Here is a 14,500-nt window from a genome sequence, read left to right as displayed (position 1 = left end):
TATTGTACAGCACAGGGAATATAGGCAATATTTCATAGTAATGAATAACCATAGTATGAATAGACTATAGACTATAACCTTTAAAAACTGAATCACTGTATTGTACACCTGAAAGTTATACAATAGTGTACATCAACCATACTTCCATTTATAAAAAGAAAAAAAGACTGGGACTTCCCTGGTAGTCCAGCAGCTAAGACTCCAAGTTCCCAGTGGAAGGGGCCTGAGTTCGATCCCTAATTGGGGAACTAGATCCCATATGCCACAAATAAAGAGTTGGCATGCCGTAACTAAAGATCCTTCATGCCACAACTGAGACCCAAGGTGGCCAAATAAACAAGGAAATAAAAACAAATATTTTTAAAAATAAAATACTTTTTACGTATTTTTTAAAATAAAATATTTTTTTTCAATATACACCTCATTGTGGGGGTGGGGTGGGGAAGTGGGTTCAAGAAGACATAGTTTCAAATCCTGCTCACCAATTCCAGCCTTGTGATCATCATGCAAGTTACTAGAGTCTCTGGCAGTTTCCTCTTCTAGAAAGGGGAGACCACAATACCCATCTTATGGGGTTTTCAAAAGTGAGAAAACATACAATGCATTGGTCTTAACAAATGCAGTTTTCCCTTTTCCCTCTTCTTTCCACTACAGCACAAGGCAGCCACCTTCACAGAGCCTGACAACAAATCCCAGAACACAAGGCAATTTCCAAGCCCTTGCTGCTTTCTCCATGGTGAAAATACTAATTATTGTTGTTGCTTTTACTTGTTGTTGACCCTGGCTCAAGGACTGTGTTCAGTTCTATACCTGCATGATATCATTAAGTCCTTACAACTGTTCCAAACTATTGGCCCATTTCTTTGGATGAGATAACTGAGACACAGGAATTCAGGACCTTGACCAAGTCTTTACAGTTAATAGTGACAGAGCTGAGACTGAACTCCAAACCCAGAGCTCTTCACCTAACTAACCTCTGGCTACCAGGGGCCTGCTGCCCCTGGGGGGGGGTTGGGGGGGGGGGCTGGGGGGGGGTGCGGGCAAAGGCCCTGCTCTTTTCTGCACCGCAGTCACATGGTCCCATGAGGAAGGGGCACTGAGTGCACTGAGAAACCCCCTAGCCCAATTTGTAAGGCCACATTTAATCATTTATGCAAATACCAGGATTCTACTTGCCAAAGAGGATCCAGGTTGAATATCATTTGAGAAGCTGGAAAATGTGGATGATCCTGGAAAGCCGATTAGCACATAAAGGAATATTATCCTCTGCCCGAAAAGCCAGGCAGGCACTGAAGATATTAACAAGATTCGCTCTGTGTGCAAACTATTCAATTTTAGAGAGTCAGTCAGTGGGTTTCAGAGCAAGAATGAATATGAGGGACTTCCCTGGTGGTCCAGTGGCCAAGACTCTGTGCTTCCAATGCAGGGGGCCCAGGGTTCAATCCCTGGTCAGGGAACTAGATGTCACATGCCACAACTAAAGACCCCGCGTGCCACATTGAAGATCAAAGACCCTGAGTGCCTCAACTAAGACCCAGCACAGCCCCCTCAAAAAGAGGAATGAATATAAGGTGTGAGAACCCCTCTCCCTTACCACTTGGAGAAGGATTTAGTGGTAGACCCCTTTCCCTGGCAACTCAGTGGGTCATGACAGGTTAAGTATTTTCACAAAGGCCTAGACACCCATTGCCCAGCACAGAGGTTTCTGGTAGAGGCTCAAGGGTAGCTGAATCAATGAATGAGTGAATAAATGAATCAGCTGTACACTTCTCTTACCAAGAGCTAGGCAAGGAATCTGGACTGTTTTCCAGCACTGTACAATCTCAGGAGACTCCGAGAGAACCCCAGTTCTTAAGGAGACTTGAAAAAAAACTTTCTGACAGTCAGAGTAAGACAGATGAATAAAGAATGAGGGAGGGCATGGGATTCCTCAAGGTCAGGCCAGGGCCAGAGGACAGTCTTTTCTAGAAACAAAATGACATCTACTGTGAGAATCCTAAAGTAAGGAGAGAACCTGAACAAGAAAGTCAGTCTAAGTGAGATACAAGATGTTAACATTTGACTTTTAGCCTATTTTTCTAGATGCTGAAGTATTAGGAAAATCAGGAATGTCCACCCTTTTCCTAGTCAGGAGCTTCTGCTCCCTGACCCTGACCTCACCCTAAATCTCAGGTACTTCTCACCAGGTTCTACAGGACCCAGTCTGAGGCACGGTCCATACCAGTCACTCCAACAGAACAATGCTTATCTGGATGTGGCTGTTTGCCTGCTCCAGATTCATATTTTTAAAACCCCTTCTCTAAAACTGCAGTAAAACTACAATTCAGAGAGTGCTTGCTATGTGCCAGGAGCTGGGTTACAGGCTCACATTCCTTATCCCGATTTAACCCTCAGAATAACCCAATGGAATTGATACATAATTTGCCCCATTTTACTTAGTTTGACTCAGGTCACATGTTGAATAAATGAAGAACCCAGAATTGAGAGGCCCAAGGCACTAAAAAGATTATGGCATTCCCTTGAAATATAATGCAAAAGAAAAACAAAACTAGACAATAAAACAAATGTAAAGAAATTCACAAAGTTCTTAGTTTCTCCACGATTTTAAAAAATATAAATAATAATAAAAAATACTTTGTAAACTATTGATTAACCTACCAGAATACAACGCTGAAGAAGGAAATGGCTACCCACTCCAGTATTCTTGCCTGGAGAATCCCATGGACAGAGGACCCTGGCAGGCTACTTGGGTCACAAAGAGTCTGACACAAGTGAGTGACTAAGGATGCATGTACCAGAATACAAACCCCATTCTGTCTACTCCAATCCCGAGTTCTTAACCTCAATACTCCATTGCTAGGTGGACTTTGCTTTATCCCAAAATCCAGTGTTTCCAGAGCTTTTAGAGGCCCAAACATTTGTTTCTTCTCAGAGGAGATCACAAAGTAGATATTGCAAAAGGCATGGGGTAGGAGGAGGAGGGGAGAAGTCATTGAGGTTGTTCGAGTTCAAATCCCGGGAAAGAAATCACAGGAAATCTGCTGGTTCTCCAGTCAGTTGGGCTCCTTATCTGAGCCAAAATAATCACTTGCAGAAGGGTGAAGCCATCCATTGCTGCAGCCAGTGTGGGAGGATGCTTCTCTTTATCTTCGCCAGGAGCAGAAGTGCTTTTGGCTTTGCAATCAACCTCTGTGAAGGAGCTGCCACTCAGGCTTGGCTAGGGTTTGTGAACAACCTCCCTTCCTTGCAGTAGACAGGAAATGAGTTGGGGTTGGACCTGAAGGACCCTGTCAGGGTGAAGAATGTAGGTGTGTGCTGGTACCACCTTCCTCACTTTAGATAAGCTGATTCCGGCACCGATCTGGGAACCAGACTCCATGGAGTGATCCCTTACTAGGATGCACAAGTCCAGGGAAATTGGATGAGAGCTCAGGTTGACTAATATGGGTATGTCAAATCTGACAGACTTCATTCTTTCTACTGTATTTTATTTAAGAGGCACTTTCTCTTGTGTCTTCCCTGTCCCCTCCCCCACAACCACCACCCCTCCACTAATGCACAACCTTTAAAGAATCACTCCAATCACTCTGGAGGGGAACATTCCAGTGCCTATGTTTGCAGAATGTGACAGCTGAAGGGCCAGAGCAGATGCTAAACCTCAGCTGGGACAATCACATTTCTCTTCCACAAATACTGACTTGAAGAACCAGAACACGGGTTGGTGGCTCTGGAGCTTAGAGAGAAGACTGATGCTGAGGCAGGGTGACCATATTCTGCCATGCACATAAAACAGCAGAGGAGGCTTGTCTGCAGAGAAAGAGAACAAGGAAGCAAATACACAGAAAAAAAGATGAGACCACACAGCAGGGCAGTAGCTGTCCCTGGCCCTGACAGTCTCCTAACCCCTGGTTCCCAACTCTAATGAAGCCCAAATTTATGCCCTGCCCTTGGGTCTAGGGTCATCAACATCCCTATAGAGTCTCCTTCTTCCTTAAGCTCCTCTGAGTTGGTTTCCATTATTTGCAATTAAAAAAAAAAAAAGAGCCTTGAAAACCAATTAACATTATCATTCAGATTAAGAGTCTACTAATGGTTATTGAATACCTATTATGTGCCAGGCATGGTTCCAGAAGCATTGCCATGATTCATCTCACTTATCATCATCTTTATCAGCAGCATCATGAACACTAGTATCAGATGTGTTTTACAGAGTTTAGGCTAGACTGAAAGAGAGTGACACTAGCTAGGTCCATGTCCCCTGACAGTTTATTCTAGACAGGCATTCTGATGTGAAGACAGACGCACAGGGCATTAAATCAAGGCACAAAAAGGCAATGAGATATTTGCCTCATTATCAGGTTAGGAAGAAGGAGGAAGGCAAGAGCCAAGCAGGGCAGACAAGAAGACAGCATCAGGCAGTCTAGGTCGGGGTGGAAGCTGAATCCCAGGGATGAATGGAAAACTCAGTTTAAACAAGGATATTCATAGCAAGGGATAGGAAATAGGCTGAAGGACTGTCAGCCCTGGGGTCTGCTTCACAATTTGGCAGATATCAGTGCATCTCTGAATTCAAGGAGGAAAGAGGTGGGGGAAACAGGGGACATCACAGGCAGATGGCAGGGTGGAAGGGCTGAGAGAAGATAGACCCAGAGAAATCTTCAGTGTTGATATTGATCCACTTGGTAGATCTCAATATGCAGCCAGTGTGCCAGAAGCAGCAGACAGGTGGCAGGAAAGAGGCTGGAAGAGATAAACATTCAAAGGGGTAAAGCACTCAAGAGAGTGTGGAAGTAAAGGCAGAGAGAGGGCCCAAGGAAACTACACGGAGAGGAAAGAGGCAGAGGAAGATGTTAGAAAGCATATTGGGTTGGCCAGAAAGTTTGTTTGAATTTTTTCATAACATCTTATGGGAAACCTCAAACGAACTTTTTGGCCAATCCAGTAGTAGGCTCAGAGCAAGGTCAGAGGCAGGAAGGGACAAAGGCTAAAAAATATTAAGAAAGACAAAGGAACACCAAGACAGAGAATGATAGGGAGTCAAAGACAGATGTGGAAATTTCTGAAAAAGATGGGAATACCAGACCACCTTACCTGCCTCCTGAGAAACCTGTATGCAGGTCAAGAAGCAACAGTTAGAATCAGACATGAAACAATGGACTGGTTCCAAATTGGGAAAGAAGTACGTCAAGACTGTATATTGTGACCATGTTTATTTAACTTATATGCAGAGTACATCATATGAATTGCCAGGCTAGATGAAGCACAAGCCTGAATCAAGATTGCTGGGAGAAATATCAATAACCTCAGATATGCAGGTGACACCACCCTTATGGCAGAAAGTGAAGAAGAACTAAAGAGCCTCTTGATGAAGGTGAAAGAAGAGAGTGAAAAAGCTGGCTTAAAACTCAACATTCAAAAAACAAAGATCATGGCATCAGGTCCCATCATTTCATGGCAAATAGATGGGGAAACTGTGGAAACAGTGACAGGCTTTATTTTCTTAGGCTCCAAAATCACTGCAGATGGTGACTGCAGCCAGAAATTAAAAGACACTTGCTCCTTGGAAGAAAAGCTATGACAAACCTAGACAGCACAATAAAAAGCAGAGATACTAGTTTGCCCACAAAAGTCTGTCTAGTCAAAGCTACGGTTTTTCCAGTAGTCATGTATGGATGTGAGAGTTGGGCCATTAAGAAGGCTGAGCACCAAAGAATTGATGCTTTTGAACTGTGGAGAAGACTCTTGTGGTCCCTTGGACTGCAAGGAGGTCAAATCAGTCAATCCTCAAAGAAATCAATCCTGAATATTCACTGGAAGGACTGATGCTAAAGCTGAAGTTCCAATACTTTGGCCACTTGGTACAAAGAGCACTCATTAGAAAAGACCCTGATGCTGGGAAAGATTGAAGGCAGGAGAAGAAGGGGATGACAGAGGATGAGATGGTTGGATGGCATCACTGACTCAAGGGACATGAGTTTGAGCAAGCTCTGGGAGATGAAGGACAGGGAAGCCTGGAGTGCTGTCGTCCTTGTGGTCACAAAGAGCTGGGCATGACTGAGCGACGGAACAACAACAAGAAAGACAGATGGGACAGAGGTAGTTCAAAAGGGGAAGATAGGGAGGAACAGTCGAAGTTTTGGAGAGGGAGAGGTCCGCAGAGTCCCTGAGAAAGGGGACTCTCCTCACCTGCCCACTATCTTCCTGGAAGACAATTCCATTCTCTTAGTCATTCTGGCTGCAAACCTGAAGAGCTTTTCCTCTCCTCCATTCTATGTATGGACAGTTGAGCGCTGTACATTGTCATTCTTCCTTCCAAATGTCACACCCTCTCAACCCCTCTCCACCCTCACATCCCCCTAGATGACTGACACTGGAGGACCGTCCTACCGCCAGACTCTTGACATGGTCTTTATCCGGGTCCCAATAACAATCACCTTGCCACTTACCTAGTGCTTTACAAAGAACTTACGAGATGACCGCTGATCTTCCCAACCGCTCTGTAAGTTAGTTAACTTTATTATACCCATTCAACAAATCTATTCATTCATTAAGCCATTATTTCTTGAGAACTATTCTCAGTCCCACGCTCAGAGCTAAGGAGTCAGCACTGAACGTGACAGGCACAGCTCCTGGACCTGTAGCTATCAGACAAGTAATTACAACTGTGATAAGCGCCACAGGGGAGAAGCAGAGGTGCCGTAAAATAGAGTATGACAGAGACCTGACTTAATCGGCGAATCAGAGAGGTGGCATTTCAGCTGAGCTCTGATGGACAGGGAAGTTTGGAGAGTTTCTTAGATTTGCCTAGGGTCTAGACACTACAGATCTGGGCTCAGAACTGTCATCTTTGAACCGTTAGTGCCATGGTCTGATCTCTATGCCACTGTGCCCCTGGCTAGGCCATCTTGCTAGGAGTGGACATGTAGAGGTAGGCATGACTCTCTTGCTTTCAGGGGAAATGTAAGAGAGTTCCAGAACCTCAGTGGCTCTCTCTGGGCCTCCTAATATCAGCCCAAACTCCTCTGTCTGGATCCCCAGGACTCCATACTCCAGCCATACCCGCTCATTCAGCTTTCTCCCCAACTGTTCTGCAGTACATGCCCTAGACACTAGAAAAGCCTTTCTCTAGCCCTGGGATTATAGCAATAAATTTCCATTAAAATGACTCAACGGCTCCCCTCTCCATCTCCTTCCCATCCCAGGATGTGGGGCATTCTTGAATTCATTTGTATATTTATTCCTTCACTCAGCACTCTTAAGCCTCTGCTATATGCCAAGCATACATCCTGCTCATGCCATTTCTCCTTGAATTTTCATTTTCTTTACTTTTCATTAATGTAAATCCTACTTACCTGGAGTCTTGTCTCCTTTAAATCCTTGACACAATATGATGAAAGGAATAGGGAACTCAAAATCACACTGGTGATCAAACCAACTTACAGCTTAAATTTTCTCAACCTCAGTTGCACCATCTTTAAAATGGTGAAATAATGACTGTCTACAACAGAAATGTTGGCATAAGAATCAGAATAACCAAAATAAGGTAAATTTCTATAAAAGCACTTCGTAAGTTACTATCCAATTCATCCATTAATGAACTCCTTACGTCAGCTGGAGCTCTCTCTTTTTCACACTCCTACTTTGCACACTCAAGACCTTATGTCCTCTCAACCTCAGTCATTGGGTTAGTCTTCTTTCCTCAACTAGATGGCAACCAGTATGAGGGGTGGAGACACAACACACACTTTCGCATCCCCCAGGGGGTCTAGGGAAGTGTAGGGCAGTTAGCGAACCCCATTCAGGTTTGTTGATGGAGCTCCCCTGATGTCAGCACCATGGCCAGGGAGGGTTTGCCTCAGCCTACAAAAAGGGGAAGAGGCAGGCAGAAGAACTCCCACTTAACCCCTGGCCACTAACTACCCAGAGCTGATACCTAAAGGGGTGTCAGAGAGATGGTAGCCCAGTTCTTCATGCCATCTGACCTCAGGCTACCCAGGCGCCTGAGCAACCAGGGAACCTAGTGCCCCCACATCTTAGAAATAAGAACCATCAGCCAATAGATTGACTTGGGGCTGTAGCTTGTTTTTCTAGCAATTGCTGGAATTCCTGTTCTCTTTGCCAGCATGGCTGAAGCTTTTCTATAACCCTCAGGTTATAGCAATGAATTTCCATTTAGCCATGACAAATGACTTTGCTGCTCCCCTCTCTCTCCACCGGGCCCCACCTCCTTGTTCTGAAGTCTCCCTCTTAGAGGTAGCTCGAGGGCCCTCCCTTAATGTGACAGGAGCAGGTACTGGCACTTCCAGTCCTCAGAGCTGGTATCACTCCAGAACAGGCTGATTGGGATGCAGAGGGGAGAGAGGCCGGGGTGGGGGAAAGATGATGAGAAGAGGAAGATGAGAGCTGGGTTGCAGTGTGAGCCAGCTTTGCCCAGGTAAGTCACTGATGACATTGATGAGGGCACAAGAACTGGAAGAGGAAATTTGAGTAAGAGGCTGATGGACAGAGGCAAAAGAAGGAAGAGGCAAAAGAGGTTCATTAGTTGCATTGATTCAGGGGAAAGACAAGTGATCAAATAATTCACCCCCAAGGAAGAGGCTCCTGCTCCTGCTTTCCTTCCTTGGCAAGAATCAGAGATAATTTCTTAGCCCAGTGGCTCTGCCTTGTTCCATCTGAGCTGGGGTTCATCATGAGGGAGGCGGGTGGAAGAGTGGGGCTCCACAGCCAGCTCTCAGCAATGCAAGCTAATGGAGGGCAACACCCCAGAGTGGATGGTCCCCCTGGAGGGCTCCCTCTTGGCTTGGAATTTTTACATGGAGCATAGGTACACTCAGCTCCATTAGGCCTCCTTCCTTGAGCCCAGGCCAGGAGACTGAGGGGCTACGGGGCAGAAAGGCAGGAGGGGACAGGTACAAGCTGGCAAGGGCATCCTCAAAGTGAATGGTCTTCAGTCACAGAGTCAGAGGTCAACTGTGAAAATGTTCAGAAGGGCAAGAAGACAGCCTTTGTGCTGTGTCCCCTGTGTGTTATGCTTCAGTTTGGTTGACTGACTTCTTGCACCTGCCAGGCACAGAGATGTAGGGTAAGGGAGACACAGTCCCTCGGGGATCCCTCAGTTTAGCCGGGGAGACACAGGGTCAAGTCATTTCCATATAATATGGTAAAGGCCAAGCCTGGGGGATGTACCAGGGCTGAGGGCAGTGCCAAGGCTTTCTGGAAGGTTTCCCAGAGAAATAAGGTGGGCCCTGGAGCGGGCCCTGCTCATCTAAACTGGTTCAGAAGGTGCCCCTAGGTCTGCTGTTGCAGATGCTCTAGCCCACACTAGAGAGCTAGATTTGCCAGTTCACAAGCTTCCCAGATTTCTCCCTTCTCTCTCCTACTCCCTTCCACAGCCCCACGATCCCTGCTAAGGGTAAGGAAGTCTCACACCCCAGGCCCCACCTGCCGGAACAAGGTGTACTCCAAGCATGTGGCAGGAGAACTTCAGAAATTCAAACCATCCCTCATTTAGATTTCCACAGCAGGACTTTGCCCTGCCAACTCATTGCCATGTTTCAGCAGGTACAAGGCAACTCTTAGAGACAGCCTTTCAATGCGCTCTTCAGGATATAAAGCCTTAGGATAAAGTACAAATTCAGATTGGGAAGACAAAAAGGTCCAGCTGACCTTGGGCTGCTCCTGCCCTCAGCAAAGTAGGAGGAAGACTTCTTCCCACCCTTAATCCTCCCGCATCCTTCTCTCATATTTGGCCAGGTACATCCACAGCCTTTTCAACCAAGGATTTAGTAGCAGCTAACTCAGAATATGGGCTTCCCTGGTGGCTCAGTGATAAAGAGTCTGCCTGCCAAAGCAGGAATCACAGGTTCGATCCCTGGGTCGGGATGGTCCCCTGGAGAAGGAAATGGCAACCCACTCCAGTATTCTTGCCTGGAGAATCCCATGGACAGAGGAGCCCCGCAGACTGGTCCATGGAGTCACGAGAGTTGGACACAACTGAGCGACTAAACAACAACAATAACAATTCAGAGTATGAGCAGACCTTTTCTCTTGGGAACATATTTTGAAGAGAACTGAAAATCAGGAACTCTCAAGAGAGCAGGAGAAGAAGTTAGGCAGTCATATCATTTATCCCAAATTTCTGAGAAAGACTGCACGTGCTCCCTTTTCCTGCCATGTGATTCCAACTCCGGCTTCCCAGGTAAGCATTGCAGCTGCAGAGTCTCGGAAGCTCCTGGAGAGCTTGGGTGTGGCTCTGCTTCCTCTCTGCATGGCAACACACCTGGATGAAAAACCTCAAATGTCTACGATGGAGAGACCCCCTCCTTCCCTCTCACCTGAACAATATCAACTTTCTGCCCTGATTTTTCTACTCAACTTCCTGGACAGAGCCAGGTTGCATTATCCATTTGCTCAGATGAAGCATGTGGTTTGACTGTTCCCTCCACCAAACAACCCTCCCCCACTATACACACACACACATCAGATACACACATAGCAGGCTCCCTGGAAGGCAATCCAACAATTGGATCAATATTAGCCAAATCCAGTGAATTTTAAATACTTGCAGTTTTTTCTTCCCAATAGTAGCAGCCAAAGCTGCCAATGGCCAACTCAGCAACCTGGGTTTTCTCGAAGTAACTACTTCACACATGTGCACATACACATATTCACAGGATCCTTCTTTAATCTGGGCTGGGGTTACAAAAGGAAAGGGGGCAGGCAGAGTGTGGCCAGCATGGGCATGGTGATGTCTAGGAGCAGAGTGATGGGCTGACCCCATGACTGAGAGGTTTTTTTACACTCTTTTATTCTCTTTCTCAATTGAAGACTATTTAAAGTAGCTTCCACGTTCTACAACTGAGATCCCAGTGCTAAGAATTGGGGAGCATTGCAAGGTCTCCTCTCCCTTAACATTCACTTTCTCTAGGAACTGAAGCTTACAAGGGACCTGAGACACCACCTAAGCCAAACCCAAGAAGTGCAAAGGTGGAAGTAATGTAACAAGGTCAAAGTTATTTTAGAACCTAAAGACCCTGGTCACCTGCCTCCCAGAATCAGGTCTTTGAATGGTCACTCAGCCATTGGTTCTTCCCAAATCAGGTGCAAGAGGGAGGAAAAGAAAGATACATGTTGGCAGATGGAAACATTCGCAATGATAGGCAGAAGAGCTCTTCTATATTGCAAAAATCCATCAGAAAACATATGCTGATCAGCTACTCTGTGTTTGATGTTTTTCAAGGCACCATGGAGAGTGAAAAAGAGGAATAAAGCAAAGAAGCCCCTAATACAGGGCCCCAACCAGAGTCAAGGGTGCTCATTAAATATTTGCTGTGTTACACTGAGCATGATAATAGTAACCAATATTTATTGCTTACTGTGTGTCAGAGACGCTGTTCTAAGCTCCATGTGTATGCATGCATGCTAAGTCACTTCAGCCGTGTCCAACTCTGTGATCCTATGGACTGTAGCCTGCCAGGACCCTCTGTCCATGGGATTCTCCAGGCAAGAATACTGGGGTGAGTTGCCATACCATCTTCTCGGGGATCTTCCCAACCTAGGGATCACACCTGTGTCTTACATCTCCTGCACTGGCAGTTCTTTACCACTAGCACAAAATAGGAAGCCCCCTCTAAGCTCCATACATGCACTTATCTCTTTCATTCCTCACCACAACTTTAGATCAGGTATTTCTACTTACCATTTTTCAAAAGATGAAACTGAAACGGAGAGAGGTTAAGCCCAAGGTCATATACCTGGTAAGTTGTAGTAGGATTGTGCATCCAGTCACCAGCTTATAGAAGAAACAAGACAGCCATAGTCCATGTCCAACCGTGGCACTTAGAATCTGTGTGACCTGAGATCAGTCAGCAACTTGCTTTACCTCTCTGAACCTCATGGGGAAAATGGCAGAACACTGACTCCCTTGTGCTGCTGCTATGAGGTTTAATCAGCTCTTGTCTAGCAGAGCCCAAACATTCACCATTCAGGCCGCATAATACCCCCCGTCTCCTTGGAGAGTTCAGTAGAGGGAAGAACTACACACACACACACACAAAACCAAAGTCAAGGAGTGCCTCCACTCTCACTGTCATGACCACCTTCCTAAGGTTATTCTGAGGACAGACCCAAGTTCATACAGAAGAGCACTTAGCAGAGAACTTGGCTCCAAGTGTGTGCTTAGGAAATGTTGGCTGCTATCATGATTATTATCACTATATCATCGCCATTATTACTACAGGATATAGAAATTTACTACCACTGGGGCTTCTGAAAACTGAGCTAGAGTGTTGGAGAAAGCTTTACAAAGGGCCCAGGCTGGACCATGAGTGAAGACTGAGATTTATAAGGCCACTGAGAAGCATAGTATTTCAGACTCACAGAAGCCAGAGAAACATGATTCCAGCCTCCTGGCGGCAGCAGGAGCACATACGCAGGCCTTGAGGAATGGGCACTGCTTCCCCTCAACTGTGGGAGGTGGCATCACAGCAGGAGTCCTTCTCCGTGGCCTGGCTTTGAGACCACCAGCCCTGGGAGGTGTCTGACCTTCCTGGAAGTGATCGAGTCAGCTGGTCCTATGCTCATAAAGAACTTAGAAAGCTGCACCCCAGGAGCCTAGCAGGGCCACTTCTCTGCTGTACCTCTGAAAAGGGCAGGGTACCTTCTCCCAAAAAGCCCCCAGATAGGCCCTTGGCAGCATCGTCTCCCCTCCCCCCACCCCTGCAGAGCCCCAGCCACGCTGACAACTGTTGCTGGTTGGACGTGGGATTTGTGTGCTCTTTACACTGCCGACTTATTATTCTTGAACCTGAAAGCTTTACTGGTGGTTAAATCCCAGCATCGGGCTGCTGTTCGTGCCCCCGAGTGGAGGAAGGAGAAACAGAGCTTTAATGCTCTGTGAAAAGCAGGGCCTGAATCATTTATGAATGGGCATCACAGGAAGCCCAGAGCCAGTGTTAGGACAAGGGCTGCTTCCAGAAGGAAAAGGTTTGTTGTGGAAGGCCCAGCTCTGCCCTCACCCCAGCAATCCATAAGCGCTCGTTAGCAGGATCGCATCAATCGCTCCCCTCGTCATTAAAGGATGTGGCTGCAGTGGGGGGCGTTGTGAGGGAAGGCTGCCGGCAGGATTAGGACAAAGCCAGAGCTGGCAATTATCTCTCCGTGATAAGTGAGAAGCTCTGTCCTGGCTGCTTGGCTTACTTACCTTTAGCTTTGTTCTTGCTGGAGTGTTTTTCAAGTTACCCGTGACTCTTCAGGGGCTCACTGACCAGGCCTTGGGGCATGCCCATTGGTAGACGGGTAGTTTCAAGTGAACAACCCAAGCAGATTGCGGATTCCAGCCACTTTTTTTGATCCCAACATCAGCTGAGTAATGTGCAGATGGAGAGTCAAATAGCTCCTATGATTTTTTTTTCCTTGGAGGCACTAGCTCAAACTCTTCATTAGATAGGTTATAATCAGAAAACAGAAGGTTTTATCTTAGAATCATGGAGTTACAACACTGAAAGGAAGAGGAGGGAAACAGAGCAAGACTGAGAACCGTGAGCATTCGGGCCAAGTCCTCCTCTGCCCAAACCACCCTGGTCCCTTCTTCATCTTCAGCCCCTTTACAGGATGCAAAACACAGTGCCACTCTTGGTCCTTTCCATGACTGAAAGGACTTCATAATTTCCACCCACCATGGACTAACTGCCACTTAGTACACCTGTCCTTGTGCTGGCCAAAACCCTGGGCTACAGAAAGGGACAGAGCTACCCCCAGAGAAGGTTTGGTAGTGCTGGCCTGGAGCCCACACCTACATCTTCCCCATCCCTCAGCACCTCTCTGAGCAGCACTGCAACCCAAGCAGGACCAAGAATTCTGGTCTCAGAGCACTGACAGGACTCTTTCCACATTTGAGAAAATGAGGCGACCTCCCTGTTCTGCCAGTCTCGCAGAGCTAGCCTCTTTCCACTTCTGAGAAAATGAGGTGAGCTCCCTGTTCTGCTGGCCTCCCAGAGCTGCTGGGATGCTCCTGGAGGCAGTGTTGGTGATGGGCCCTTATATCTGGGAAAAAAGTGTGTCACTCGCACTCTGGCTGTATCACCAACAAACTGCAGGACTGGGAGTAACTTCATAGTCCTGCCCTTCAGGCTCCTTGTCCTTGGCCTGAAGGACAGGCAAATTTGGCCTTGGAATGCGGAATGAAGCAGGGCAAAGACTAATAGAGTTTTGCCAAGAAAATGCACTGGTCATAGCAAACACCCTCTTCCAACAACACAACAGAAGACTCTACACGTGGACATCACCAGATGCTCAACATTGAAATCAGATTGATTATATTCTTTGCAGCCAAAGATGGAGAAACTCTATACCGTTAACAAAAACAAGATGAGGAGCTGACTGTGGCTCAGATCATGAACTCCTTATTACCAAATTCAGACTTAAATTGAAGAAAGTAGGGAAAACCGCTAGACCATTCAGGTATGACCTAAATCAAATCCCTTATGATTATACAGTGGAA

At 46.5% G+C, this 14,500-nt stretch overlaps 1 non-coding gene across 1 annotated transcript; it reads left to right on the top strand.

Annotated features, from left to right (window-relative positions):
• The first annotated feature begins 1,383 nt into the window (after nt 1–1,383).
• TRNAG-UCC lies at nt 1,384–1,457 on the top strand. The gene has a single exon. It is a non-coding gene; the product is annotated as a tRNA-Gly (tRNA).
• Nucleotides 1,458–14,500: the final 13,043 nt, after the last annotated feature.

The sequence above is a fragment of the Oryx dammah genome, unplaced genomic scaffold, assembly GCF_014754425.2.
Source record: "Oryx dammah isolate SB20612 unplaced genomic scaffold, SCBI_Odam_1.1 HiC_scaffold_28, whole genome shotgun sequence".
NCBI classification, from domain to species: domain Eukaryota; kingdom Metazoa; phylum Chordata; class Mammalia; order Artiodactyla; family Bovidae; genus Oryx; species Oryx dammah.
This window is presented reverse-complemented; position numbering and strand designations above follow the sequence as displayed.